At 24.4% G+C, this 27,834-nt stretch overlaps 1 protein-coding gene and 1 long non-coding RNA gene across 6 annotated transcripts in view; one reads left to right on the top strand and one right to left on the bottom strand.

The window, feature by feature from the left end:
• Positions 1–1,410: 1,410 nt before the first annotated feature.
• Positions 1,411–23,084, bottom strand: LOC136970009 (uncharacterized). The gene is made up of 4 exons (XR_010879924.1): positions 22,946–23,084; positions 11,499–11,689; positions 6,875–7,008; positions 1,411–1,633 (listed from the first exon to the last, which is right to left on the bottom strand). It is a non-coding gene; the product is annotated as an uncharacterized lncRNA (long non-coding RNA).
• Positions 12,984–27,834, top strand: part of LOC136970008 (homeobox protein abdominal-B-like) — a 106,451-nt gene continuing 91,600 nt past the window's right edge. For 3 of the 5 annotated variants that reach the window (XM_067264378.1, XM_067264367.1, XM_067264371.1), the window contains exons 1-2: positions 12,984–13,227; positions 21,324–21,385. The gene's annotated coding sequence lies outside the window, so the exon portion shown is untranslated. Of the gene's footprint in view, positions 13,228–21,323; positions 21,386–23,009; positions 23,103–27,158; positions 27,180–27,834 lie in introns of those variants that run through there. The other 2 variants (XM_067264376.1, XM_067264377.1) reach the window with 2 other exon arrangements.

The following is a 27,834-nucleotide window of genomic DNA, read 5'->3' as shown; positions in this document are numbered from 1 at the left end:
TACTATTTTATCAATCTTACTAATTTTTAAATGTATAAAAATAGACATAATCTTTGAAGTTTAAATTTTATTACACGAATTAAAACTTGATTTATTGATTAAAGCTTTAAAGAAAAAATACTGTAATGGAAAAAGTACACACTATATTAATTTTTTTTATTCAAAATTTAAAACAGAAATGAAAAACATCATGGATTTCCCCTTTTAATAATTAAAATAACTTTTGCTGCATTGTTATAAGTCTCTCGTAGCTTAAATCTATATCGTTTTAAGCTAATTTCCTTTTGACGCTTGTAAAACGAATAAACTATATAAAAATGTCCTTATTATGCTGATTTTCCATCATCGAGTTGTTAAAAAGGAATGGTTTGAGTTTAATGATAAATTTCAATTTTTTATGTATTTTTATTCATAAGATAATACTAAGTTTTACTGTAAATTATAGGTCTATTAATAATAATTATTTAATTATTATTAATAACACAGTAAGTTAGTTCCAAGTATTAAAGAATTATATTATTAAATTTATATTAAATCCGTATTTTATTAAGCCTATTTTACAGTAAAAATGCATAGACTTATACAGGATCAAATAACAATTTAGTTTAAAAAAAGTCGTAATAGACATTCTCCCGTTCTGTCAAACTATTGAATTTTATAAATCTTGCAACGGTAACGGTTTCCAACATTAATTAATAATTGAAATTATGAAACACGGTGCTAAATAAAGAAATGAATAATTTAATTTCACAAGCTGATTATTATTTTCTAAATGAGAAATCTTTACGTTACATTACATTCCAAGTAGAAATTTAGCGTCGAATTTATTTCTAATAATAGCTTAAGATAGACAATAGATAATAATTAAAACAAATAAATAGATTATTTTTTTTTTATAAAGTAGGATTGGTTGGCGTCGACCTATGGAACATTCAATACCAAACTGGATTGTTGCCATTCATCTCGTGACTAAGGGGGAGGAGTCTAGTTGGCACCGGAGACTACACGTCGCCAGAGTGGAGAGGAAACCACGCCTCCTATACATGCCATGCACGCAATCTGTCTTGCATTTACGAGGTAGGTGCCCTATTAACTTCCAGCCATACAACAGAGAGGGAAAAAAGCCTTCAGTCAAGAGTTCAAAACTATTTTTTTTTATTTTTTATTTTTGGGTCCTATTTCAACGAACTTATTTGTGTTTATCAAGGCATACGTTCTAAATAGGCTCGATTGAAAGCTTTGACATTCATTGTTGTTGTTTTTCCTTGATCATTCAAACGAAATCCTGTTTATTATGTTTCTATGAGAATGCCCGATTTTGTTTCGAGATTATTAAATTTAATTAAATTATCGAAAAGATTTTTAACGAGTATCTTCGATTATTAATTATTAAAATAGGCTTAAAACTAATCAGAGAAGCTAAATATATTTATTTTGATCTGATTAAACTGTTTTAACAGATGCAGTTATTTTGCCATTAAAAAACAATACAAGTAATAATAAATTACAATTATTCTATCGATGAAGATACGAGCTTAAGAGATTTTTATCTCTACATCTTTTGCTCCAGGATAGATTTTTCCAACGGCGATCCATTTTCAAACATCTCTTACAGATAAGCAGCCTCTATATACTGTATATATATAAAAAAAATAATAATAAAATTACTTTTGTTTTATTTGATTTTATATCTAAATGTGATCATAATAATTATTAAGATATTATTAAAGATAATTCTATCTTTAAATTAAAAGATAATAGAAGTTAAAAGCTTCGAAATTTGTTTACGAGGTTTGCATGATAAAGTTACTTAGTCTGAGTATAGTTTGACAGTTTAAATATTAAGATAACCGATGACTAGAGGAATGACAAGGTTTATCCCACGTGTACAATTGCACTTGACATTGTTAGATAGAATATATCATGACAGAGTACGTGATCTGCATGATATCTGGTGCAGAATTTTGATTAGATGTGACCATGCAGAACGACCACTCGTTCCTAACACGCGACTCCATTTTTATTGCCTGTTATGTTTCGCTTTTCAAACTAGAAAAATATGTATAGAGGCTTCTATTATTTGAAAATATGAAAATGAAAATAACTTTCTGGAGAATTTTATAATGAATACTTACTAAATTAACTCGCACGTATTTATATATTTAGAATAACTTGGACATATATTTTTCCTTTATTTACTTGCCTATTCTAATGCTATTCTAATGCATATGATTTTAACTCTAATTATAAACAGCTGTTCTCTCGAATTCTCATTGAAAAAAATATACAAAAATCTTATTTTAAAATGTTTTATGTTTACATTTCAAATAAATAAATGGAATTTTAGATAATAAAATTATTAAAATAAACTTAAAATCATTTATAGATTACACTGCTTCCATTTTATGTTTGAACAGAATAAAGCATTTTAAATTAAATAACATTTAAAACAAAAAAAAAACTATTTTGAAATGTTTACCTTTAAAATTAATAAAATGCAATCAAATAGGTCAAAGGGGGTGATAATATATGAAACGTAACACTTTTTTTCTGTGATTTATAATGGATACTAAGGCCTTGGGATTTATACCAGATTCATAAATCGAAATGATTATTTCTACAACAAAAAGATCACACGATAAACCAGTAGATAGTGATGATATCGTGAATTTAAAAGTGCATTGTTTAGTGTTCATTAAAGTTTTACTGCGAAATAAACTTCCCATTAAAAGAATATGTAGTCTACACTTCTAGAGTCGATAGCTCCGCGATTGAAACTGGTAAAGAGATGCTTACTTTTTTCTTAGATCTGTCAAAATTACGACTTTCACAATGATTTTAGTAGTCTTTACGTTTTAATAGCGTGCTTAATAACTAACCTTAAATGCGATTGTGAATATTTTAAAAGAAATTTGTCAGAAATTTTAATTGAATTTTACGTAAGTTACGTTTATGCAGAGATAAGAGAACGGGCATCGTTTTACATTTAAAACATTTATTACAAATTAATTTTTTTTTTCTAATTTAGTAAATTTAAACTCTAATTTACTAAGTTCTTGATTATTTTATTTTTAAACTTGTTATTTTAATTAAATAATCTGTTATAATGACAACGAAGTGAAACTGTCAAGATGCGAGTTAACATTATAAATTTTTGGAGTTACTACTAAAAAATCTTAAAAATGTATAAAATTTTTATTGATTTTAAAAGTTTTAAACCCATTCTTAACAACATTTTTACATCTAGAATGTAATTAATCTACCGTTACTTTTGTTATGCAACTTTAAAATTACTTAAATTAACTTGGAGATTCTCAAACTTAATGATATTCGCTAAACTTTAAAAAAATTAAATTGTTGAGCGATTTAATACATCGACAGAGAATCACTTTTTTAATATAAAAATATTAATTCAAGAGAAATTAATAGGTCTAGTTGAAATCGTAAAAGTAGCGCATATTTGTAGATTTATTAATTGTACTGTACGGCTTATTATATTACAGTTAGATACAGTTAAACCGCTGAACAACGACCATTAATAGGAAAATTAAAAATGGCCGATGTTTGGAGGTTATTTTGTAAGCATTCTTCTTCCCGAAAATATGGCTTCCGCTTAGAGGCGCCGTCATTAGAAGTTCGGCTGTATTAAGCTTACTATTTAGATATTGAACTATTAAAAATATCTAAAAATCATTAGACTATTTATATTAATATTAAATTATAGAGTTTATATTATAGAATTTAAATGTCTTTTAATTTAAAATATTAAATATGCCGTAGATAGCTATAAATTAGACTGAATCCAAATGAAGATTATAGAGTAAAACAAATTAAATTTAGATCACTTTTTAATGTCGTAAAAGGTTTTATTTTTATATTTAAAATAAAAACGGTTAGGAATTAGAGTTTATTAAGATTTTAGGCTATAAGTTAACACACATTTTATTTACAAATTTTTAAAATCGGTTTAGTTAAAGTCTAAGCTCATTATTATGTGTATATATATATATGTAAGATCTTAAGAGTAAATTCAGAAATAGTTGTCTAGATTTTAGTAATTATATAGGCCTATAAATAGATGCAAAATTTGATTTATTTATTTATAACTTTTTAATTTAATTCATTGGAATTTATAGTCTAGGCGCAACAAATATTTTTAAAATTAAATCGGTTTTTTTTTTAATTGTGGTTTAAGGCCCTTTACCACTCAAAGAGAGTATAAAAAGGCCCCTAAATTAAATCGGTTATTTCGTTTTCGTTGGGATATAATAATTATCATTCTTTATTTTATTATTACTCATTGATAAACTGTGTTTACGCCAATTTAGTTATTCGAAAAGAAGAAAAAATATTTAGTATAAAATAAATTATAATATAAGGTTCTCTATTATAAAGTTACGCAATTTTTATATCAGTTTAATTATGGAAAGAACCGATAGACTTATTTTAAAAATTAAAATTTCTATGTTAGATTTCTGTTTTAATTTCATTAACTTCTATGTATTCCTTCCATAAAATAAGTTCTGAAGTTTACTGCTTATTATCTCTTAATACTAAATTCTAGAACCTTAAAGATTCTCTATAACTTAAAGTTATACAGTTATACTCTATCTAGTCTAGTAGTAAGACATAAAAGCAAATCTTACATACAAATAATAATAATAATAATAATAATAGTTCTGATGTGTTAATGCCGTTTTATCAATATAAAATATGTAAAATTACAGATAATGTTTCTTCCATTTAATACAGAATTTTAGCTACCAATTTAATATTCATAAATAAATATTAATTGCCTACATAGCAAATAATGTAGGCTCTAAAAATGTGTAGTAATATCGTTTAAAGTTTAATTTATAACTGTTGAAAGCATTAGAAAATAAAAATAAATATCTGATAGTTCTTATATTTATCAATAACTTAAGTCATAATGACATAAGGCCTACATCGATATAGGCCTTATGTCATTATGATAAGATTTTACCATACCAGGTCCTTACCATTTCAGTATTTTTTATGAATATAAACTAAGATTATTAAATCTGGATCTAGGTGTATATGTGTGAAAAGCATTAGGTTAAGATATTTAGATTTTATATGGCTTAGAATACTTAAAAATGTATCATAATAATAGCGATTTAATAAAATATTTTACAGAAGTTAAAATACATTTATTTGTTTATAGTCTATATTAAGTGTTTATACAAATATTTATACTATAAATTACTTTATTCGACGTTCTTTTATAGATTAGTTCGTATTTGAAGACCTTAGTGCAAGAACATGTTAACTGTTTCATTGGAGTGTATTATTGAATTTCTACATAGAACAGATATCATTTCCAGGCTTATAACCCATATACTAACCTACCAATCTCTGATATAATTAATCAAATTCGAAACTTTAAGATAATTTTTCCTGGAAAATCGAATAATAATAAGTTAACACGTTCTTGCTCAAGATCTTCGCTTCTCAGATTAACAATAGATTTATCTAACTTCTACAATAAAATTCTTTAAGGTTTTATTAATTGATTTACGTTAATATTTTAGATTTATACCTTAATTTTATTATAAATCTACACATCCTTCTACAATACGAATCGAGTTACTTTAAATATTTTAATTTTGGGCATGTTTTTAATAAATAGTCTATAACGTAAATGAACAAATTAAAATAATATGTTACAGTTTTAACAAATAATTCAATAATAAAGTAGCCGAAACAAGAAATTTTTCGATACGTTTAATTACTGCATATTATTAAATATGTAGTTTTTAGCAAATTACTCTTTAAGATGATAAGATCATCATCATTAATGAAGAAATAATAATATTTTCTTACTCGGAAGGTCGACTTAGAATAAAAAATGTAGATGAAAGTTTCTGCATTCGACTTTTAAATGCAATACTGCGGGTCATGTTGTAAAATGTCAGTTTTCTGCCATTACTTCGATGAAATGTTTTAGAACCCTCGGTTTTAATAGCCGCTCGTTCTTGCATTAAGTCTGACAGATAGCGAAGCATTAGGTTAATGGTACTAACCTATTGGTTAATAGCTTTTTTTCGTTTTCTAGTGAAGGACCTCCTCCGTTTCATCTACAAGAACTCTGATAGAATCCGTTTGGTCTGACAACGTAGACGCGTTAATTGCTTTGCCATTGAACATAAATATTATAAGACAGTCTTAAAATTTTTTTTATAGTTTATCAAATACGGGAGGTCCTACAAGAAAAAACTTTCCGCATTGGATGACCACCTATAGAGAATAAACTCTTCATTAAGCATTTATGAGACAACACTGCTGAATTAACTTCTATCATCAATGTTATTCTTTATATCTTGCATTATACCGATTCTTACTTCTCGTCGTTTCCAGTTAATTTAATTTACTTCCATTTAGTGAAGAACTGGCTATGCAACTGGTTATAAACTTGTATTTTTCTCTATCTAACCTTACATGCGACTTCAATTTTTTTTTTATGTATTTAATTACCTATTATTATGCCATTAAAATCTATTAGTCAATTTGGATAACTTAAGGCTTTCCTAATTTATAAATTCTGATATTTATGGAGCTATTAAAATAATATAACACGTTCTTTGATTTAAAGTTCAAATGTAAACGTGGTTTAATCTGTAGGCCTGTATTATGACCTTTTCCTTCGAACAATGTAAGGTAATTCTTAATTATAACAATGTTAAAATTCCTTTGACGAATGAAAAGAAACCTGGAAAGGTCACTCGAATTTAAAGTTCTCTCTATTCATTTTACAACAAAATGCATTCGGAACAAGGTTATTCTAGGATATTTATATATATATATATATAAACCTATATATTTTACTGAAAGATAATGAGTTCTTAACACTCACGTTTGTCACGCTGTTTCGTGATTATCTTCGTGACCCAAACTTAGGCGGTCACTTTGTTTCAATTGTTTGAATGAGTCAGCTGATGTCGACATTTTCTTTGTCACTTCTTAGCAAAGTTTTGTCTTCTTATTTCGCTAGTAAAGAAATGTTTTTTTAGCAATATCTCCACACTGTGGGAGTTACCTGTTCAATCCCTCCCATCTGTATTGTTATACAGAATGTTTACAAATTACAATTGCTCATACGTAAGCACTAGTTCCCTGTGAATTGACCTATATTCTTATTCTAGGCTGAGTACACATTACTCAGCTTAATCTTAGAATTCAACGTTATAAAATCAATTTAAGAATTGATGTGTCTATTTTAATGTTACGTAATAAGAATATAATGTAATATTACCTTCTAGAGAGGAAACTATATTATTCGTCATTTAAAACGAATCAAAATTAAACTAGAAGAGAGAAATTCACAAATGAAAATACAGAATTTTCTTGAAATCGTTGAAAAATTTTTCATAGATTCTATGTTAAGTTAATGTTCGAAATTTCCTTTTAATTCACTTGTTTTTAAATTAATTCGTTAAAATAATATTAATTTTCACATTTTTTAATCAATTCTAATGTATAACAATAAATAAACCCACGAAATTTATAACTATTAGGCTATTTATAAAAAAAAAGAAAATAAAATAAAATAAACCGTAAAATAGCAAGCAATTTCTTCAAACATTTCTTAAGACAAGTTAATTTGCATATTGAGTTATTACTTAACCATTATAACGCCATTTAGCAGTAATAAAATAATAATTATTTATTTATTTTTATTTAAATTAATACTAATAATCATACGCTATTTAGTTTAAAATAGCCTACGGGTAAAGCTGTCTTATTTTTAATATTATTATTTATTAAGTATTTATTGAATCAATCTCCGCTCTCGTGGTTTTATAGCTTTTTGTTTAAAAAAAAAAATGGTTTTTAATATTCACTTAGATATTTTAGATTTTGATCTTTATATATATTTTTGATCGTATGCATCACCATTAAGAAGTAAAAAGAATTTTACTCGATTGTACTATTAGAAATTTCAATTGGAGAGAAGAAAAAAAATTTTTTTTTTAATTCCATAAATAAATTGTCTTCATTAAAATTTTTAATGTGAATAAAATTGAAATTAAGAGGTTGTTATTACAATTAAAAACTTGTTTTCATCATGCATAATCAAATAAAATCGCAATAATGAACTAGTTTGTACTTAGTAGTAAACTCATTTAGCTTAGTACAGTACATTTAATATATATTAATTAAGTAGAAATTTCTTTATTAAATTAATAAGTTAACTACCCTATTAAGTTAATTTATTCATTTAATATTGTAGATTTATATTATATAATTTATATGAAGCTATACAATGTAAAACTACAGAACTTTCTTACATTTTTAAGCTTAGTCAGTCATTCATTTATGACGATTTTATCATTTTATTGAGAGAAGAGTTTAATTTTTTATAATTTTGTTTGTATTTTATCGGTAAATGAATTTAATTAAGCAATAATTAGAAAGGGCGCTGCCTGCTTTGCAGACTTTTTCTTAAATTATACACACAAATAAATTACAAAGTTAGATCAATTCTAGTTCTTTCGGAAAGAAAAATAATTAAATATTTGGAAACGTATAGGCAGATAGATCATCTTAATTATATATAATTCAAATTATAAAGGTAAAGATCAGAGTAAAACATAATTTAGTGAAATGTAGCCTATACATTTTCGATACAGAATGGACCTCTTGCTAAAATCAAATAATCCTATTTACTTGTCTTATAATTTATTTATGTTTAGTTTACTTTTATTGAGGAGAAATTTAAAAACTTGCACTATTAATTCGTAACGTTTTGCGTTTAAATTAACTAATAATTTATTTTTAATTATTATTTCAATTGGATCTAATTAAATTTATTTTCTCATCCAATTAGTTTATACTAAAAATAAAACTTCACATGAAATTTTAGCTATTTTATTAACGGACCTATAGGCTATATCCTATACAACTTAGAGGTAAATTATTGGGCTATTTGCCTGCAATTAAATTATTTTACATTAATTTTTTTTTCTTTTTTTTGGTTATAAAATCCTTAAGAAATATTGTAATTTATCTGTTTTAAACAGTTCCAAGAATATGCAAATTTTCAACTTTCTTAACATTTAAGTGTCAACCTTAACGAAAATGATTCAAATTTAATTCAAATTACATCAAAAATCAAAGTTATATATAGAGATAGTGCATACTCTTATGCATACATGAGATTCATTTTTCCTGTTTTTAAATCTATGAGAATGTATGAATTATATAGATTATGGTAAAAACTTAGTGAATTTTATTCCTTAAAATAAGTCAGGCCTACTAAATAATATATATATATATATATATACATTGATAAGTTGATAAGTTTAATTATTGTATATTCAGATTTCCGGTATAAATGACACTCGGAATCAGAAATAAATAAATCAAATATCAAAATTGGAATGATGTTCTTACTTAGCCTATAGTTTTTCAATAATCTATTTCTACTTTACATAAATTTGTGACCTAAGAAATCAAAAATTCCTTTTTCTTTTTTCAGATGTTACATTGACATCAATTTTTTATGTTGGTTTTCACTACGATGTAAAGACGAAAACTGATATAAATTTTAAGGTAATACTCTGAAATTCTCTTATAAAACTAAATAATTTTTAAAATTTTCATAATAATTAAACAAAAACATTATAAAACTCGCAACTGAATTCGATTTTATTTAGGCTACGTAATTAAATTTATGAAGATAACATTAACAAGTTTATGGAAACAATTTCTTCTCGCGTATCCTGTAATTATTTTAAATTTTAACTTATTTAGAACATTATAAAGTAAATTTATACTTTCTTTATTAATTTTAACATCAATTTAAATATCCTAATTGCTTTAAATTTTATGAAAATCTTTTTTATGAACTGATCTAATTGTTTCACAAGCGTTATAATTCAACAGATTATTTTACGCTTTGTTCCCGGAATTCTGTTGTAAAGTTTTATTTAGAATAAATCTTAAGATTAGTCTGCGGAGTCGAATCTAATCTGATAATCTAGACCACACATCGTCACGTCAATGGCAAGTACTGTCGAATCGTTCAACTAGTCGAGAACATGCTCAAAAGTAAATTGAAACTAGAAATAAAAGAACCAAGCAACTCGAATGGATGTTTATCTCGTAGAAAATGCATTTATTGAGCTAAAGGTTAAAACTATTATATTATGAATGTCATTTTATATAGCATTGAAACTTAGATGCCTTTCTGTAGATAGGAATTCAAGTTTGAATGCCCTCTTGAATTGTTATCAACGCCATATTGTTGATTTAAATCTAGAACACAATCCTATACATTTAGCTTTAATTTAATTGAAGAAAACTGAATAATTTTTATTACAAGTAATTAAAAATCTATTTCGATAACATGCTAATTAAATTGCTCACTTATAAACCAGATTCTAAGTGAATTAAATCAAATAGAAATTATTTTTACTTGTAGTTAGTCTTTTGTTCGATATTTAAAATTTAAACAGTTTTTAAAGATATATATATTTATTTATTTATTTATTTAAATGGGCTATACAGAAGCGATATCCTAAGATCTATAATATATTAGCAATACAGTCGATATCTACTACTAGACCCTACTAAAAGAGTTGAATGGAGACTCACAAAAAAGTTTAGGTTATGTTTCCCACGCATGGAACAATAGATTGGAGAAGTAGCGTTGTAATTAGAAGAGCTCCCAACAATTAGAGTTTACAAAGGCTTAAAAAGTCCATTAATCTCTTTTAGAAAAGTTCTGTTCGGCCATTTTGAAAAATATCTTTCTTTTGGAGTTAAAGAAGTTGAAGAAAGTTCTCTGCAATGATTGGACAATACAAAAGTTGTTTATATGTGGAAGAAACATGACAAAGACATCCTCTATACCTAGTCGATCTGCTGAAGAAAAGAAAATTTTACAGTCTCGAACCTACGATTATCTGATTGCAACCCATGATTATGAGTCCAAAAAAGAACTAACTATCCGTTCCGCAAGGCATTTTTGGCCCTGACATCTTCTAACCGTCTTGAATAATGTATTTACAATTCTAGTAAAACAACTTTAAAAAAAGGAGAAAAAATAAAATATAAACAACTCATGCACCAAGCCTATAGGCAAAATATGAAATAAGAGAGATGTTATACCAAACTGATCTGGAAATACAAGAGACAGTTCAGGTAAATGACTGATAAGTAATCTGCGAATAATAACAAAATATTAAACATCTTGAATATAATTAAACAGTAATTTTAGTTTTGTTCGTTTTTATTTATTTATTTATTTATTTTTGCAACTTTGGTTTATAGTTTTCACAATATTAACTAATAAAGATTCCAAATTTAGAATTAACACAGGCCTAAGCTTGTTAGAAACTCTACAGGTTTACTGATAATTAGACTAGTTGAACGTAATACAGGTGTACTATAGTATATTCAAAATAAACAAATTAAAAACAATCCTCTTGTTAACGTTAATACTTAATTTCAGAAGTGATTCAAGTTCATCTTACTTGAATGATTCTTCGTGTTCCTTTTCCCAAAATTATGTCGTAATAGTAGGCTTTCTGCTGGTCTGTAGCATTAAAATTAAATAAATTGAACGTGGGACTATCTTATGTAGTCCTTGTAGTCTACAACTTTTAATAGCCAATAAAATATTTGTTAACGTTAAGTTCTCAGCAATTAAAGTCGTCTCTGCATTCTGCAAAATAAAATAGGCGTAATTTATAAAAGCTTTCGAAAATTAAAATCTTAGATTTTTACAACCTACAAAATTAGTGCTAAATTATAATTTATTAAATTATATGTCATTATTAATGTCTGAGTTACATCGTTTTCTTAATGATAATCAATAACTGATAAAATAACATGCTTTAAGACCTTAGCCGTATTGAAAGTTAGGCCTGACTCAGTTCCTAGATCTTAATCCTTGAAGACAAACACCTAAGTTTTTATTTATTCATTTTTAATTAGTTAAAATGCAAAAACCACTTTTAAATTAATAAAATATTCTTAAAACTTAACTTTTCTGTTTATTTTTTATTTTTCTATAATAATATGACGTATAAGAAGACGGGAGATGAGTGGGAGAAATTTATGACAGTGTATATGATGGCAATTTTTTTTTTTTTTTATTTTCCGGAAATAATTGGTAAATAACGTCATTTCCACTTCCTGAATTGTAACTTGTAATATCTTTTCTATTATTAACATATTCTGCAAAATTTATATCTAATATGCGAATCGTTCTTTTACTTTTTAGAACTATAAAGGTAAAATAAATTTCTATTCTAATGAAAAAATGAAGTTTAGTAATTTCCTTCAAATTCTTAAGATACTTTTCCGAAAAAAAAATTAGCTACAGAATGTTTGTTTTTAAGAATTTTTAAAAAGAAAAATAGAAGAACAAATTTATATTTTAAATTTTTTTAAAATATTAAAGAGTAGAAAAACCTTTTAAAGAGTTTTTTTCTACTCTTTAATATCAAGATTTTGTTGTTGTTTAGGATGTATAGACTACATCTACTTATCTATTTAAATAAATGTAATTATGTTTCTTTCATTATTGTTTCAACTAAAATATATTGTTTTCCCAGTTTAAAAAGATTTAAATAAATATTGTATAACTAGGAGATTAAATTAAAAGTACTGTAATAAATTAAGAACTCTCTTCTTAGCAATTAATTTTCATAGATAATTTTATTTAGAAATTTCTAAACATGCATAAATTATTCTAATTTTTGAATATATAATTCTATAAGAATTTCTTTTCCTTCTTTGAAAATTTCTTCCTCTTTGAAAATTTTATAGATCCGCCCGTTTATAACTTTATAAATATAGAATAATAAGTTATTATTACTATTTAAACTGATAACTGAATATTAAAAGCATATAAAATTTTAAAAATATTTAAATTTATATAAATTGTTTAAGGTAATTAGATTTAAAAACTCCTAAATAGTAAAGTCTTGTCATTTTTCTCAATCCATATTAAGTGTCGTACGAGTAGGAGGAGCATCCATTCCCAGGAATATCAAGTAGTTCTATTGGTCATAAGGAAAAACATTTGCAGCAGATGATTGGTTAATGCTCGAAGTATCACTCCTAGTGGAGACCTGGACTGCATGATCCGTTGACTATCGAATGTCTTCTTATGAGACAAGAGTTGAGTTTTAAAATCTTTCTGGCATCTACATTATTTTTAATTTTCTATAAAACAAGAATTAAAGATTTATAGTGGTAAGTTTATTGCTCGTAATTGAAAATAACATGTTGATTTAGAGAAAATTTTATTGCTATAAAATGATATAAATTAGTTTTCAAAACCGAATTATTGCATTGATAGGTCGGTGTACAAATGAAATTTTATATTGATTTTTACGATAATTTTTAAGGTTATTTTTATTGTTAATAGTTTAAATGGATTTATTTAGAACATGCGCTTTATGATATTTAGCATGCCAGTCTGTAGTTTTGTGTTAAGTTTATGAATATAGTAACATTAGCTCAATATTTTTAGATCTAAGTATTGATATATGTCAAGAGATAATTTATTTTAATATTTTATAACAATAAAAAAAACATGCAATGTAATGCATCATAAGTTTTTGGTATAGTCCTATCTATATCTAGCCTATACAGTTTCTATTAATAAACAGTATATCCTATAGTATAAGCGCCTATGTAAAATTTGTATATCTTAGATTTTATATTAATGTGGTACGCAGTAAATAAAATAACTTTATTTGAAAAAAAAATTGATAATTATAAAAGAATATAAATTTTTAAAATGTTTTCGGAACTTAAAGATTGTTTAGGATAATTTAAAACATTCAAAAAGTTTATAATCTATAAAGATAAATTTATAAATTATATACTATATAATGGCAAATTTTTATTAATAATAATTATTTATTATTTAGATTACTGTTTGTAATATATAATACAATAATTTTTTTAAATGTTTTAAAACTTTTAATATTTGACTTAAAAATTTAAGTTTATATAATAGTTTTCATTTTCAACATACAGTTTTAAATTAGACGAAACATATTTTGCAATAACATATGGCAAAACGTCATAAACAGGATGGGAAATAAGACATGATACAAAACGTGTGGAGTGTCAACAATTGTATAAAGAGTGAGATCATTCCGCCGACTTTTTCATAACCTCACCCTTATTCTATTGTATCTCATCTATCATACAACACATTGTGAAATATAATGTCTTTTCCTTTCATTCAATTCTTCCGGGTCTCGGAGGTTAGGTTTAAATAGGCTTCGGGTCGTGCGTCACATTAACTAGCCGTATGCAGCTGGTGAGTCGTTCTCGACTCCATCGTAAAAACTATATAATTTGCGTTCTTTACTACCAATACTGTTTCCCTTGACTTCTTACGCAACCCATCGCCCCACTACGAAGACTTGTTGATCGTTAAACCATACAGGAGACGACGACAAAAGGCATAGAATTCCAACTGGACAGAAAATCCCGAGTAGCTGTCAACCACGGTCGACCCAAGATATTTCAACGGGATTGGTGGCGGTACTTAAACGATGACGCCTTCTATTTATGGAATTTTACGACCTCTTTCGGTATCGGGGATCGGTAGAGAATGGTTCTCTATTGGTCTATTACCCTCACTTTAATTATATTAGGTCTTTGAAATTGGAGCTTCGACTTAGACATCAACAAACAGAAATATCCTTTCATGCAAGCGACAATCTTACAGTGTTGTTTGCCTGGAGGAAAGCAATTTTGACTCGTGTTTCTCTCATTGTTGATTTGTTTAATATGTGTATAGGGTTGTCCCGGATCACATACGGAGACTTTCCGAACAAATAAACAAGGAATTGTGAAAGGGATATTCTTTGTAACTTCGGATTAAGTGGACGTTTACTGTCCATTTGATTGCGAGTACAAAATAAATCCTTTCTTTAACCTAAGCCGCTACAAAATGTTTTGAATGAGTCAAGAATTTCATGGTAATTTGACAAAAGCCATTAAACGAAACTATCGTTCTTTCATTTAAAGTATGTTAACCTTCGGAATTTTCATTGTAATGCACAGTACAGTACTATACCTGCTTAAATCTAATATATATTATAAATTATATAAAGTGCCAGTTTATTTTTTATGTATACGATCAAAAAATGTTTTAATTAATATTACTTTCTACATAAAATTCGGTTTTAATGGAATAACTTTAAATAACAATTAAAATTATACTTTCTTGTATAAAAACTCGTATTTTAAGAGTTAAAGCTAATTAATCTTTATTAATCAGTTGTTTTATGGTCAAGTATCCAATGGAATATTTTATAATGATTATGACAAATATAAAGATAAGTTAACATAACTTTAAAATAATAATAAACTTTATTGCTTGATTGACAAAATGGTAGTTATTTTTTTTAAAAAATAGATTATTATTCATTTATTAATTAAAATTTTCATTTTAAGGATAAATTATTCAAGTATACTCTATCAAAATCTATTTGTATGCATCGCTTCGGTTGCATATTTTTATCAAATTTTTGATCAGATTCGAAGGATATTTATCTTGTAAATCTATTCACAATATTAAAATGTAGGTCTAAACCAATCGGAGAATTCAGTCTAATTACTAATGTTCATAAGACAGACATTAAAATTGAACGAATACGAAAAGTTTAGACTAAACCACTAATCAACGTCTGATTTCTCTTTTAGAAAATCTTGAAAATTTAAATTCTGAGAAATAAATTAATTAAATATCAAATTTTAGAATAAAAGTTAAAAATATTAAATTTTCTTCTAGAAGTATTTTATTTTTTAAATCCTGAAATTTTTTAGTAAAATCTGCAGTTTTAGTATCAAACAAAAGGCACAAACTTATTTAAATATGTTAGAACGATTAGGCCTATACTTGTTCGTGTAAGAAAATGTCTTAAGGCATTTAAAAATCTACTTAAAGATTTATTATTTTATAAACTTAATTTGTAATTTACAAATTGATGTGATGTCATCTTGGAGTTGTTCTCCCGGAAGTTTGAATATCCTTCATAATTACGGGAGGATGCTCGAAATTCGAAGAGCAATGAGCTTTAAGAGACGAAAATAATATATAATACGGATTAGAATCTAATAATAGTCAAGAATTTTAAATATTATTTAGACTTTCTACTGAGATAAAACTGATTTCAAAATTTTTTTACTCAAAAATCGTTGGAATTTTAGAATATTCAAGTTGTAAAATAAAGAAATTTTGAAGAATCGAATTAAAATATATATATATATAGGCCTATACTTTCATTATGATCACTTGGCCTTTAACTATTAAAAATTCTTTATATGTCCCATCACTCTTTTAAAGTTCTATTAAAGAGAATGTAAACTACAAAAGTCAGCGAGTTTTGAAGAGATGTTTATAGTATAAAATGGTGTAATTACATTTTTATGTATATTTAAATGTCATAAATTTAACGAATAAACATTAGAAAGAAAATAAACTTAGTATATTATATTTAATTTTGTAAATAAAGGAACACTTTAACTTGCGGGGTAAGATGACGAAACTTAGTTTTTTTTTTTTTTTCCTTTATTTGTTACGAGATGAAACATTAATTCGACAAAATATAATGCTGTATTGAAATTTTCATATAGTTTTAATTAAAAGTTTTAACGTTCTCTAACGTTTTATCGAAATCGACTTAAGAAAAAGGAACTCTAGTTTAATATAAATAATATTTTTCAATTTAATCTAATGATAAATGTATAATTCGATATTAAATAATATTAATAAGTCGTTTAAATATTGTAAACTAATTTTACAGCTAAATATATATATATATATTTCTTGTTAAATCTATTTTCATTTTTGTAAATAATAATAATAAATACAGTATATATTAAAATTAATTCGTTACAATGATTATTTTTAATGATTAATAATATACTGATATTATTATTTTCCTCGAATTTTTTTTTTATTTTAAAAGAAAAATAATATTCATAATCATTACAAACAATACGAAATATAGGCCTAAATAATAAATTGTTTATCAAAAGTTTTGATTTCCTATTTGGTCTTAAAACTAAATGGACATTGGCATTGCTTTCTTGTACAGTACGTACAGTACTTACATTATACCGTTAGGTATAGGCCTAAATATTAGGGTTTAGGCCAAATTTTTAATTGCCGGCTTATTAAATTTAGATTTGAATAAAATTAAATTGAATATGCAGTATTTATCTTTCAACTCGTAGAATATTATAATTTTACAATAGTAATATTTTAAAATTTTAATATAAAATTAATAACGAATAAAATATATATATATATATAATATACTCGTTATTTCGCTTATTATTTAGATTACGATATTAATTACAATTAGATTTTAAACTAATTATTAGAATTCTAATTTAAATTTTTATAAACTTACAGGATTTTATTTTATAAACATTTTTTAATTCGATAGGTTAATAAGATTAACTTTATTAAATTGTGATATAAGCTAACTAATTAATTTATCTGAAACTTCCATAAATTCCCTATATGTTTAAATTGATTTTAAATTCATTTCATAACCTCTTTTGTGTTGCGAACATAGCAAATATCGTAGATTTATCTACTAAATAGGTCCAAATATCATAACGAATTAGATAATTTGATTTTCATTATGCTTGAATCGAAATTAAAAACTCATTAGTAAAAATGTGTTTTCATATATAATTTCCTTAGAATAGCTTTCTTATCTTTACGATAATATTTCAGAATAGCCACGTATTCAAGCAGACACAATTTGATTGACTTAATCTACCAAGTTTAGATGAGATGAGATTCATTTGTCAATCGTGCGAGCGAATCCTCCCTTTCATTTGTTGTCATGTATATGGCGTAAGAAATCTATTTAATGCTTTTATGATCATTCCAATAGATTATTTCGATTGTCTCGATCAGAATTTAACAGCGCTTTTGATTTCAAATAGCCAAAGACTTCCCTTCTCTATTAATTTCTACTCTTGTTAGAGTTTGATAATAGGTAAGTCTATTAGAATTTATAGTAATAATCCTGTTTTGTTTTAAAACAAATATAGAATAATAAAGAAAGTTTCCAGATTATTTATACTTATAAGTAGTTTTTTTAAAATTTTATTCAATAGAAAAAATATGTTTTAGAAGCAACAAAATGGGTAATTATTACAAAAAACAAGATTATTTTATGTTTGGATTGTTTGAGCGTGATTATTTTGAGGGAAAAAACAATGTATTTGCATACATGTATGCAAATACATTGCATAAAATCATATCTCTGCATCGTTTTATCAGTTTAAAATACAACTCGAAATAGAGTTTTATAGTTAAATAAATTATTTTCGAAAAATTAAATGTGTTAGAAACATAATCTAAAAGCTTTTCACTTACATTTCTGAAGTGATTTGATATATATAAATCAATTATTTAACTTTTTAATATGAAAAACTGAAGAAAGTAAATCATATTATTTGTGAAATAATAATTTATATACGTATTATTTTACGACAATATATTTTACTAGCAGAATTTGAACATTAATCGTAAAACATTTATTATTGTAAGGTGATTCTTATTTTTAGATTAAACTCATACTAATCATTTATTAAAATATTTTAAATTTTTCTGTAATTTTCTTTCTGGATTTAATCACATAAATATAAGTTACAGAACTACATCTATTGGAAAGTTCTTTCGATTTCTGCTTTAAAAAGCGATAATCTTCATTAGAAATAATTTTGTTCTATTTTCTTATATTTCTAATTTAACTTAGGCTATAAGATTTTATCCGTTTTTCTTTTAAATATTTAAGGTTTTTAGGAATTTGTTAATAAAAATAGTTTTTAAGTTATGATAAAATTCTAAATAATTTTGCTATTTAGTATATCTTTGAATTAATAAGAAGTCTAGTCTTTTAAAATTTTAATTCCAAAGTTTTTCCTATAATAGTCTAGTTACTAATATAAATTAAATATAGGCCTATATTATTAAATTTAGAATAAATTTCTTGAATTTCAATTAAATTTCGAGATTTTACGATTGATTATCGATTTAAAAAATTAATTATTTGAAATCTGTTCGAAGTCTTTAATTAACTTTCACTAGAATATGTAGGCCCGTAATTCATATTCAAATTTATTAGGCCTATATCTATCTTCTATTTTATCATTAACGAGTTTTATGCTTCTGATCCTGCTGTGTTTATAGTGTCAACCTGTACTGTACTTCTGCACATAAGCCGCACAAGTAAAAATAACCTTACTCTGTTGTTAAACTTTTATTAAATTATATATAACATATAAAATTTTTTCGTAATTTATAATGCAATATCTTCTTAAATAACGATGTTACTATTTAAAATTATACTATTTGAAAATCTTGAAAAACTAGTAAAACCTTGAGCTCACGTTCGTTTTATACGATAAAAAAATTATTCTGCACAATCTATAAAATCTATAGGATATATCTTATGTGCAAATTGCATATAAGCATGTTGTATGGTAAATATGAGCATAGATAATTTTATATGATGATAAACTTTAATATTTGAGGCTCCAAACCTCAAAAATTTTAATGATTAAAATTATGTTATATAAGCTGTATTTTCTTCATTTAAACTAGCAATATTATTTTTTAAAAATAACTTTATTCTATAGCATCAACTTATAACAAGGTTATAGTATACGCTAGTACGAAACATTAAATAGCATTTTTGATATAAATAAAACATTTTTTACAGAAATGTTCACTTTTTTTATTTAAACAAATAAATATAAAGGGAACGTAATTATATTTATTAATTATTTTGAGATTATCTTTTGTTTTTTGGTATATAAACCATTCATTCAAGTTTGCAAGCTTAAAGATCCAAAAATTAAACCTTGTAGACGAGAAGGACTCGTATAAGTCGCGGGTTTTAAATTGTATTATTTAATTTTTATTAATTCACTTCAATTATAACTTATATTATATAATCTTTAATTTAATATAGAGATTATGAATATAATACTCATTTATAAAACAGTTTAAATTAAGCTATCACGCCTATAGATCTAAACTACTGTATTTTACATTTACTATAATATTCTATACTAAAATTCAGTTATGATTCTACTTTTAATATTTAATATGAAATAAGAAATAAGCTTTCCAACATTTTAAAAACGATTTATATAATTTTAATTAGCATTAATTAAGCTTGAAGTATTTCAATAATTGGAAATTGTAGACTTTCATTCTTTAAAAATGAAGCTTATAGGCCAATTTAAAAAATATTAAATCATTATAAATTATTCCAAAAATTCTAAACTGGTGTACAGTTTAATTATTAACTAAACTATACAGCTCTTCTCAGCTACTGTACAGTACGCTTGATAATATTGTACTGTACATTTTAAAACTGTACAGGCTTAAAATAATATAATATAATCGATATATTTTACAATATAACAATATAATAATACAGTATAACGATAGATCTTTAAGGATAGAAACAATTATAAATCTTGACTCTACACGCTCTTAATTATGGAGAAGAAATATTCAGTATTAAATATAACGTGTTTTGTAAAATATATACGAAGCTAATTTATATGTAAATAAAGTTTTCTTAACTTTAATTTCTGTCATCTAAAGCTTAAACATCAAAAGTATGGGCCTACGAGCAATGATTGACTAATTTTGAATTATATTTTTGTATTTACCAAATAGATTTACCAACTTTACAAATGATTGATAGAGTTTATGTATTACTTTGTATTTTTGCTGAAGTTAAAACAATTTTTTTTCCCCTTTTATTTTTTAAGCTGCTAATTTATAGACCTACGCTCTATTTGATGAATCAAATCAGAAGCTTTTAAAATAGAAAATAGGCTAAAGTGTCTAAGACCTAAATCTCATCTTGGTCAACTGAAAAAAATATAATACAAGCTCGTTATCCTTGACCTAAGCAAGTAGAGAATATCTTTTTCAACAACTTAAATGCGAATGCAAATAATATTTTTTTTTTTAAATTAACAATAAAAATAAAATAAAAGAATAATCTCAAGTTTTTTCTATTGTCAATTACACAAATATTGATGCTATCCGAGCTACAAAATGTATAATTTATTTTTTTTTTTTACAGTATTAAACCAATAAAACTTAATTTAAAAATGAAAATTGAAGCTATATAAACTTACTGAAAAAATTAATGTATAGAATTTATAAATATTTTATATAATATAAATTTATTTCAATAATACAATTGATGACTTTTTATAATTAAATCTAAAGTTTTTCTCACAAGTTTTATTTTATTTCTTTATTTATTTAGACGAATCCAAAAGTGAGCCAAGCGAATCGTTTATCCATTAGTTCACCTCTACATGATACCCGGTAAGTAAATTTATACACAAATATATATACTTTTATTAGATTAAATCGTTAATTATTTATAACTTTTTTTAGTAAATTTGATGATAAAAGAAAGCGCTTAATTAAAATCTTAAGAAGTGGAGGGAAATGCTTTACAGGCTTGAAAGTTTTACTACGAGTGTAAAAATGCTTTATTAAAAAATTAAACCGTACTTTAATTAAATTTAAAATGTAGAAGGCCTCAACGGGGACTTTCAGAGTGGGGCAAAAGGAACGAATTGTCCTGGGCCCGTGGGTGTAGGGCCTCTATACAATTCGTTTATTTCCTATTCTTTAATATAATTTAATTCGATATATGGCCTCCGAAATTGTTTTTTCCTAGGATTCCTACCCCTTGGAGGCCTTGGACTTCGGATAGAATTATAGAATTTAACATAAAAGATAAAATTATGCTTCAAATTAAACTGTGGAATATATAACTCGAATTGTTTTTTGTAAGGTATTTTTATTAATTTATGTTTTTTAGATAATTATCTGATAATTTAATGAAACTAACTGGGTTAATTCTAACAAAAAAAAACAGTACTAATAATAATTAATTAGAAATTTTACATTAATTTTAAGCCTGTTTACATGTTGAAAACATTATTTATGAGATTATTATAGATTTTAATTTAAATATATTTGTAGAAAATTATTAAAAAGTAAAATATTTACCGTATATTTTTATTTAAAAATTGTTTATTATAATATTAACAAAGTTAAATTTAGCTAATTATATTTATTATTAAACTTTATAGTAAAAAATTTATAAAGTATACAAGTAAAATACAAATTAAATATAAAATTTTGCTTTTAAATTATTATTATTTACGTTTAAATATTTATATTTTAATAATAAAGCGTAAATATAATATTTACCTTTACTTTTATTTTAAAAAATATTTTATATTGACCTTAGACATTTTTATTTAATTTAGATTTTTAATTTACATTTAATTTAAATCAACTTTTGAGCTATTTTAATAATATTTATTAATGCAACATATATTTAATAACGTATTACCACTGTATTTTTTTATGCCCTAAAGTTTTAAAATAACAAATCAAAAGCAATTAATATAAGTTTGAAGGATATTTTACAACATCTTAGAGTTAAAAATGTCTTCTATAGACTTTGTGAACCTTAATTATAGTTGGTAGGCTTTATAATTTTCTGTTCTATAATAATAAAGCTTATTTCTATAGATTTTTTGTTGCATAAGGTCAAATTTTAAATAAGCCATTTTAACTATGCAAATAGACAAAATATAAAATATAATGGAAAATTTCTATAATATAAACTATTGTATTAAATTAGGCCTTCGATAGGATTTATAACAAATAACTTTTACACGTGTTTACTTAGTTTAACAGTAATAAAATTATTATTTATAAATTTTTAAATTGTTTTTTTAGATTTTCTAGATAGAAATTCTTAAGAATTAATTTAACATGTGAGCATTTTAATATTTAAAAACTGTCTTGAACTATAGGAAATTTACATAATGCAAATATATAAATGATAATATACATTCTTACCACTAGAGCCTAAGTTAAGCTCCTATCTGTTCGTTCCGATTTATTTAGGAGTAAGAAAAAACACTTTTAATATCTATGCAGAGTGCAGGGTCTGTATTAAGAAAGCAAGACTGAAACAGCATACCTTATGGTAGGATTTATGTCATTGGCAACAACGGTAACAGGAATTGTATCTTTTATTCTATACGCGGTCGGGATATTAAAGATAGCATTAACGACAGTCAACTTTTTACGATGTTAGAAAATGAGATACTCTCATCTCTTTTATATGTAGAATATTTATTTAAAAAATAATTGTCTCTTTAAAACTTAGTCTATTGTTTAAATTGTCGTCTTGAAAGATCCTCGAAGAGAATTTTCTATATGACGTTGATGTTTTAATAAGTAGTCTCTTTCTACTGAAACTTATTTTAACAGTGATTAATATAGGCTTTTATTTTGTTTTCATTTAAATGTTTTATCTGCCTATATTCCTAATTTCTATTTTCAATGAGATAAAGGACTGTTTTCTTTATCTTAAACTATTTGCTTCTTGTCAACTTTTACAAAATTTAACAATTCTTTCTTTATTCCTTTATCTCGAATAGAACCTTTTATTTGTGTTATAAAGATCGATTTTTACACGTGCAACAAGTTTTTGTGACATTTATTGTAAACTTTTAAACATTGTAGCAAATAAAGATCTAATTTCTTATTCATTCATTTCATTTCATACAGGATATTTATTGCAAATTACTCTTTATGTAGAAAATTTTTACTGAAAGGTAGTTTAAAATTTGAAATGACTTTTCTTTAAAAGGAAGAAAAAAGAAAACAAGTAGAGAACAAGTAAAAGTAGTAAAGAAAATCAAAAAACAGATTTATTTTCTGGTTTTCTCTTTGATCTTAATAAATATAAATATATGATACTCCAATCTTCAAACAGTCTTCACTCAAACTTAAATATATCATTTCAATTTAATTATATAAGCATATATATTCGATATTTTGCTTTAAAAATCTTCATTTTTATCCATCTAAATTCTATTTTTCAACTTCAAATTTCTTAGATTCTTTAATAAATGAAGATGTTGAGAACTTAAGCACTAAAATAGTGCTTATAAATTTATAAAATTTTTTTACTAATTAAAAAAAAACATTTTGTTTATTAAACAAAAAGAGTTTAAAGTTAATTATAAATACTGATAAGTATAAATAAGATATTTCTTTAAAACCTCTAATCTATAGGCTATTATAATTAGGCCTATAAATTGAAATATTTAATGTCATTTACAGTAATTTTAGAAATATTTATTTATTTATTTATTATGAAAAATTACATTAATAAATCTAAAATTTGTTATAATTGATTGGTTATATTTCAGCTAGGTTAACATAAGATGTAATATTAACTCATTAACTTTGTGCTTTATAAAGGATTAGAAAAGAATAAGTCTGAGGTTAAATTTATTAAAATTTCTGGCTAAATTTTATAAGATTCTGAGTAAAAATCTAACAAAGGTAAATATTATTTAAAATTATTTTCATGTAAAACATGCTTAAGTGTCTTGAATAAGTTACAACTTAAGCATTAACAGATTGGTTAATATGTAAAAATATTTAACGCAAACTTAGTAATTAAATTGTTTTACTATTTAATTATAGAAATAAAATATTTAAAATATATTAATAGATAACAATATAAAACATTATAAACAGTTATTTTACTCAATAATTTTTTTTTATTCCTAAGATTTCCTTATATTATCTTATAAAGTATAAGATACTAAATTATTTACATTCAATATTAATAAATTTTTTAAAAAATTGAAATTTTAGCAGAATTGATCGTAAATTCTTTTTATCAAAGACAAGTTTCAATAAATTATACTAAAATTTATTTTAAATATAGAAGTAAATCGAAAATAAAATGCAATCTATACTCGCGGTAGACTGTCTACCACGTTTCCAAGTTGTTTATAGTTTTATTAGATTAATATACAGATGGCAATATCTTTTGCCATATGTAGATACTTCAGTACAGATGTGAGGGGAGAAAAAATAATAATAATAAAGATTTATCATATAGATCTCATTCTTCAATTAAATTAACTATATTTCTAAGTTAAAAAATACAGGCTAACAAGTAGTTATAACTGTCTTATTATTTATAATATATTAAAATGAATAATTTAATTATTTGTTTCTTGAATGCATGTTCTATTTATCTATTTCCCCGTATTGAAAATACAGAAAAGTTTCATTTCTCTGCTAAAATGTTATGTAAATAATATATAGGTACAGCTAATAAGTTTATAGATAATTAAAACATTTTATAGACTAGCCTTATGAACGTTTAAATGAAAAAATATTATAAACTTGGGGAAAATTTTGTAATGATTTTTTTCATACTTTACATTGAAACAAGCTAAGTAAATTCCAAGATAAATATGTTTTATTGTTTAAGATTTTTTTAAGGAAAAACTTTAACGACACACTTATCGAATCGATCGATTATAAATATAAAATATCGTATACAATAACTTATAATTTATTTTTCTATCAAACACGAGAAAGGAATTGATGTGTCACTCCATATTTGATGTATTACTCACATCATGTTTCAGATCTCCTAATTTTTATAGGCATTACAAATTAGAAAATAATTTGTAAATATTTTATGGACCATTAATTACCTCCCATTTAGAACGGTAAACTGTACAATACATTCGTTGATATTCTCTTTCGCTCTCTTTTTTAAACTTTTATACTTCCTCTGGCAAAAAGAGAAAAATAGTCTAGTTTAATGGAACCTATCTCTGTTTATGAGGATATGGGGACCAACGATAAACATTCTCAAGTCATAAAATACAGAATTATAATTAATGTTAGTAATGAATTCTGTAGCTTACTGGTCTTACTCCTTTAAATAAAAATAAAAAACATCTTCTCGTATTGAAATATCAAAAATATTGTATAAACTGATATTGGAATTCGGATATAGAGATTTAATAGTGCATTTATTAGGTCTAAATATAACGACACGATCAGTTTTTTTTTTTTTTTCCTAATAAAATTCCACTATAAATGAAATTCATAAAAATAATAAGATAAATGCTGTAAGAGTCTAGTTCTTATCGAGTAATGTGTTTTAATGGACGGTGTAATTTCGTTTATAATAAAACGGTTGCTGGCTTCGTTCGAAAATTCTATAGATTATGATTAATTTTAATATAAAAATAATTATTGTATTTAACTTCTAAACATGGTACAATTATTTGTGATTTTCTGGTTATACAAGAATATTAAGTATTTTATACGTTTCGACGTCTATTGAGAATCTTCATTTAAATTACATAGTTGATTTAGAAATAAAAATTGAATTTAAGTCCTTTCAGTCGTGGAATTTTACTCCTGTATCTATTAACTACTTTGTTTATTCTCTTGGCTGGTGTTCAACTTGTAAAACTAAACTTTCCAGAATGATGACCGAGAAACAGATATGAAAATTTATTTGTTTTATCTGATTAAAATTAATCAATGTAATAAAACTTATATCATCATAAAATAAGTTATTTGCTCTAGCAATTAACAAGGCAAGCTCAATTAAAATTTCAAATTTTTTTCTTAATTAAACAAAGTCTACATCATTACATTAAGATTTTACCATTTCACAAAACTTTATATACTGTAATATACTATACAGTATACAGTACATAAATACGGTAACGTATATAAATATATACAGTACTGTACATATTTATAAAATTGTATTTATGTATTTTCTTTTATATAAAAAAAGTGTGTAAAGTCTTAGTATGTGTATTTTGTTATAACATAAAAATAATTACTATAAAATCATCTACATATTACCCAAAGTGTTTATATAGGCCTACTTTATATATATATATATATATAAAGGGCTATTCTTAAACATATTAAACGTACCAAAACCATAATAAACCATTGTTTACTTATAAGTAAATGATATCATCTGAAAAATAATAATATAGTTTTTTTTATCGAATTTTATTTTATTTATCAATAAATAATCAAGAAGAATTAAAACCAAACTTTAAACTTTATATTCTTAAGATTTTTTAATCGAAACTTCCCATATAGAAGCTATCGTGTCCTTCTTCCACGCTTAGCTGTGCACAAGCTGAAGCAGTTAATGCTTTCGAATAGCCTATTATTTATGAATATTTCTTTTTTAAAAACTGGTTTATTTATATCTCTACGTTGTTCATCAAAGGTATGATACTTATTTGTCTTTAGTGAAAGTTATCTTGGCTAAAAGTCAATTTAAGATATAAATTTTATATATAGATCTTTATTCAAATACATAAAACAGATGAGAAATTTGATTCTTGCTTTGAGGGCCTTTCAATAAAGGATCATTTTTAGGTACTGGAATTAATATACTGTATTTAAATATGAGGCTTATATATTTGTCTAGGCTTATATGAAGATTATTATAATTAATTGAGAAATAAAATTAATTTTCTATTACTAATTATTTGAAATTATTTTTTTTTTTTAAACTAAATAATAATTTAAATACAAAATAGTATTTTATAATCTAATTTTAAAAATTTACAATTATCTTGTAATTGTTTAAATTACTTTAATAAGCAAATATGTATAATTGTTTAATAAATATTTAAATTAAATCAATTAAAAATTTTAAAAAGGTGTTAAGAGTAAAGTGTAACGGAAAAAAAAAGATTTATAATTTGCTTCTAGAAAAGACCTTGTTTAGATTGGAGGAAATGAAAGCAAAAATTGTTTTTACCTTGAAATTTTTAAGCTATTTACAATCCATAATAACCCCTTATTCTGAAATTATTGATTCAAATTCAAGGATATTTGTAATTAAAAATTTGGCGAGAAATAAATAATGCTAATTT

This window comes from Centruroides vittatus, unplaced genomic scaffold (assembly GCF_030686945.1).
Source record: "Centruroides vittatus isolate TY-2023 unplaced genomic scaffold, ASM3068694v2 contig_1863, whole genome shotgun sequence".
Classification (NCBI taxonomy): Eukaryota; Metazoa; Arthropoda; class Arachnida; order Scorpiones; family Buthidae; genus Centruroides; species Centruroides vittatus.
Note: the sequence above shows the minus strand (reverse complement) of the source record. Positions and strands in the feature narration are given on the sequence as shown.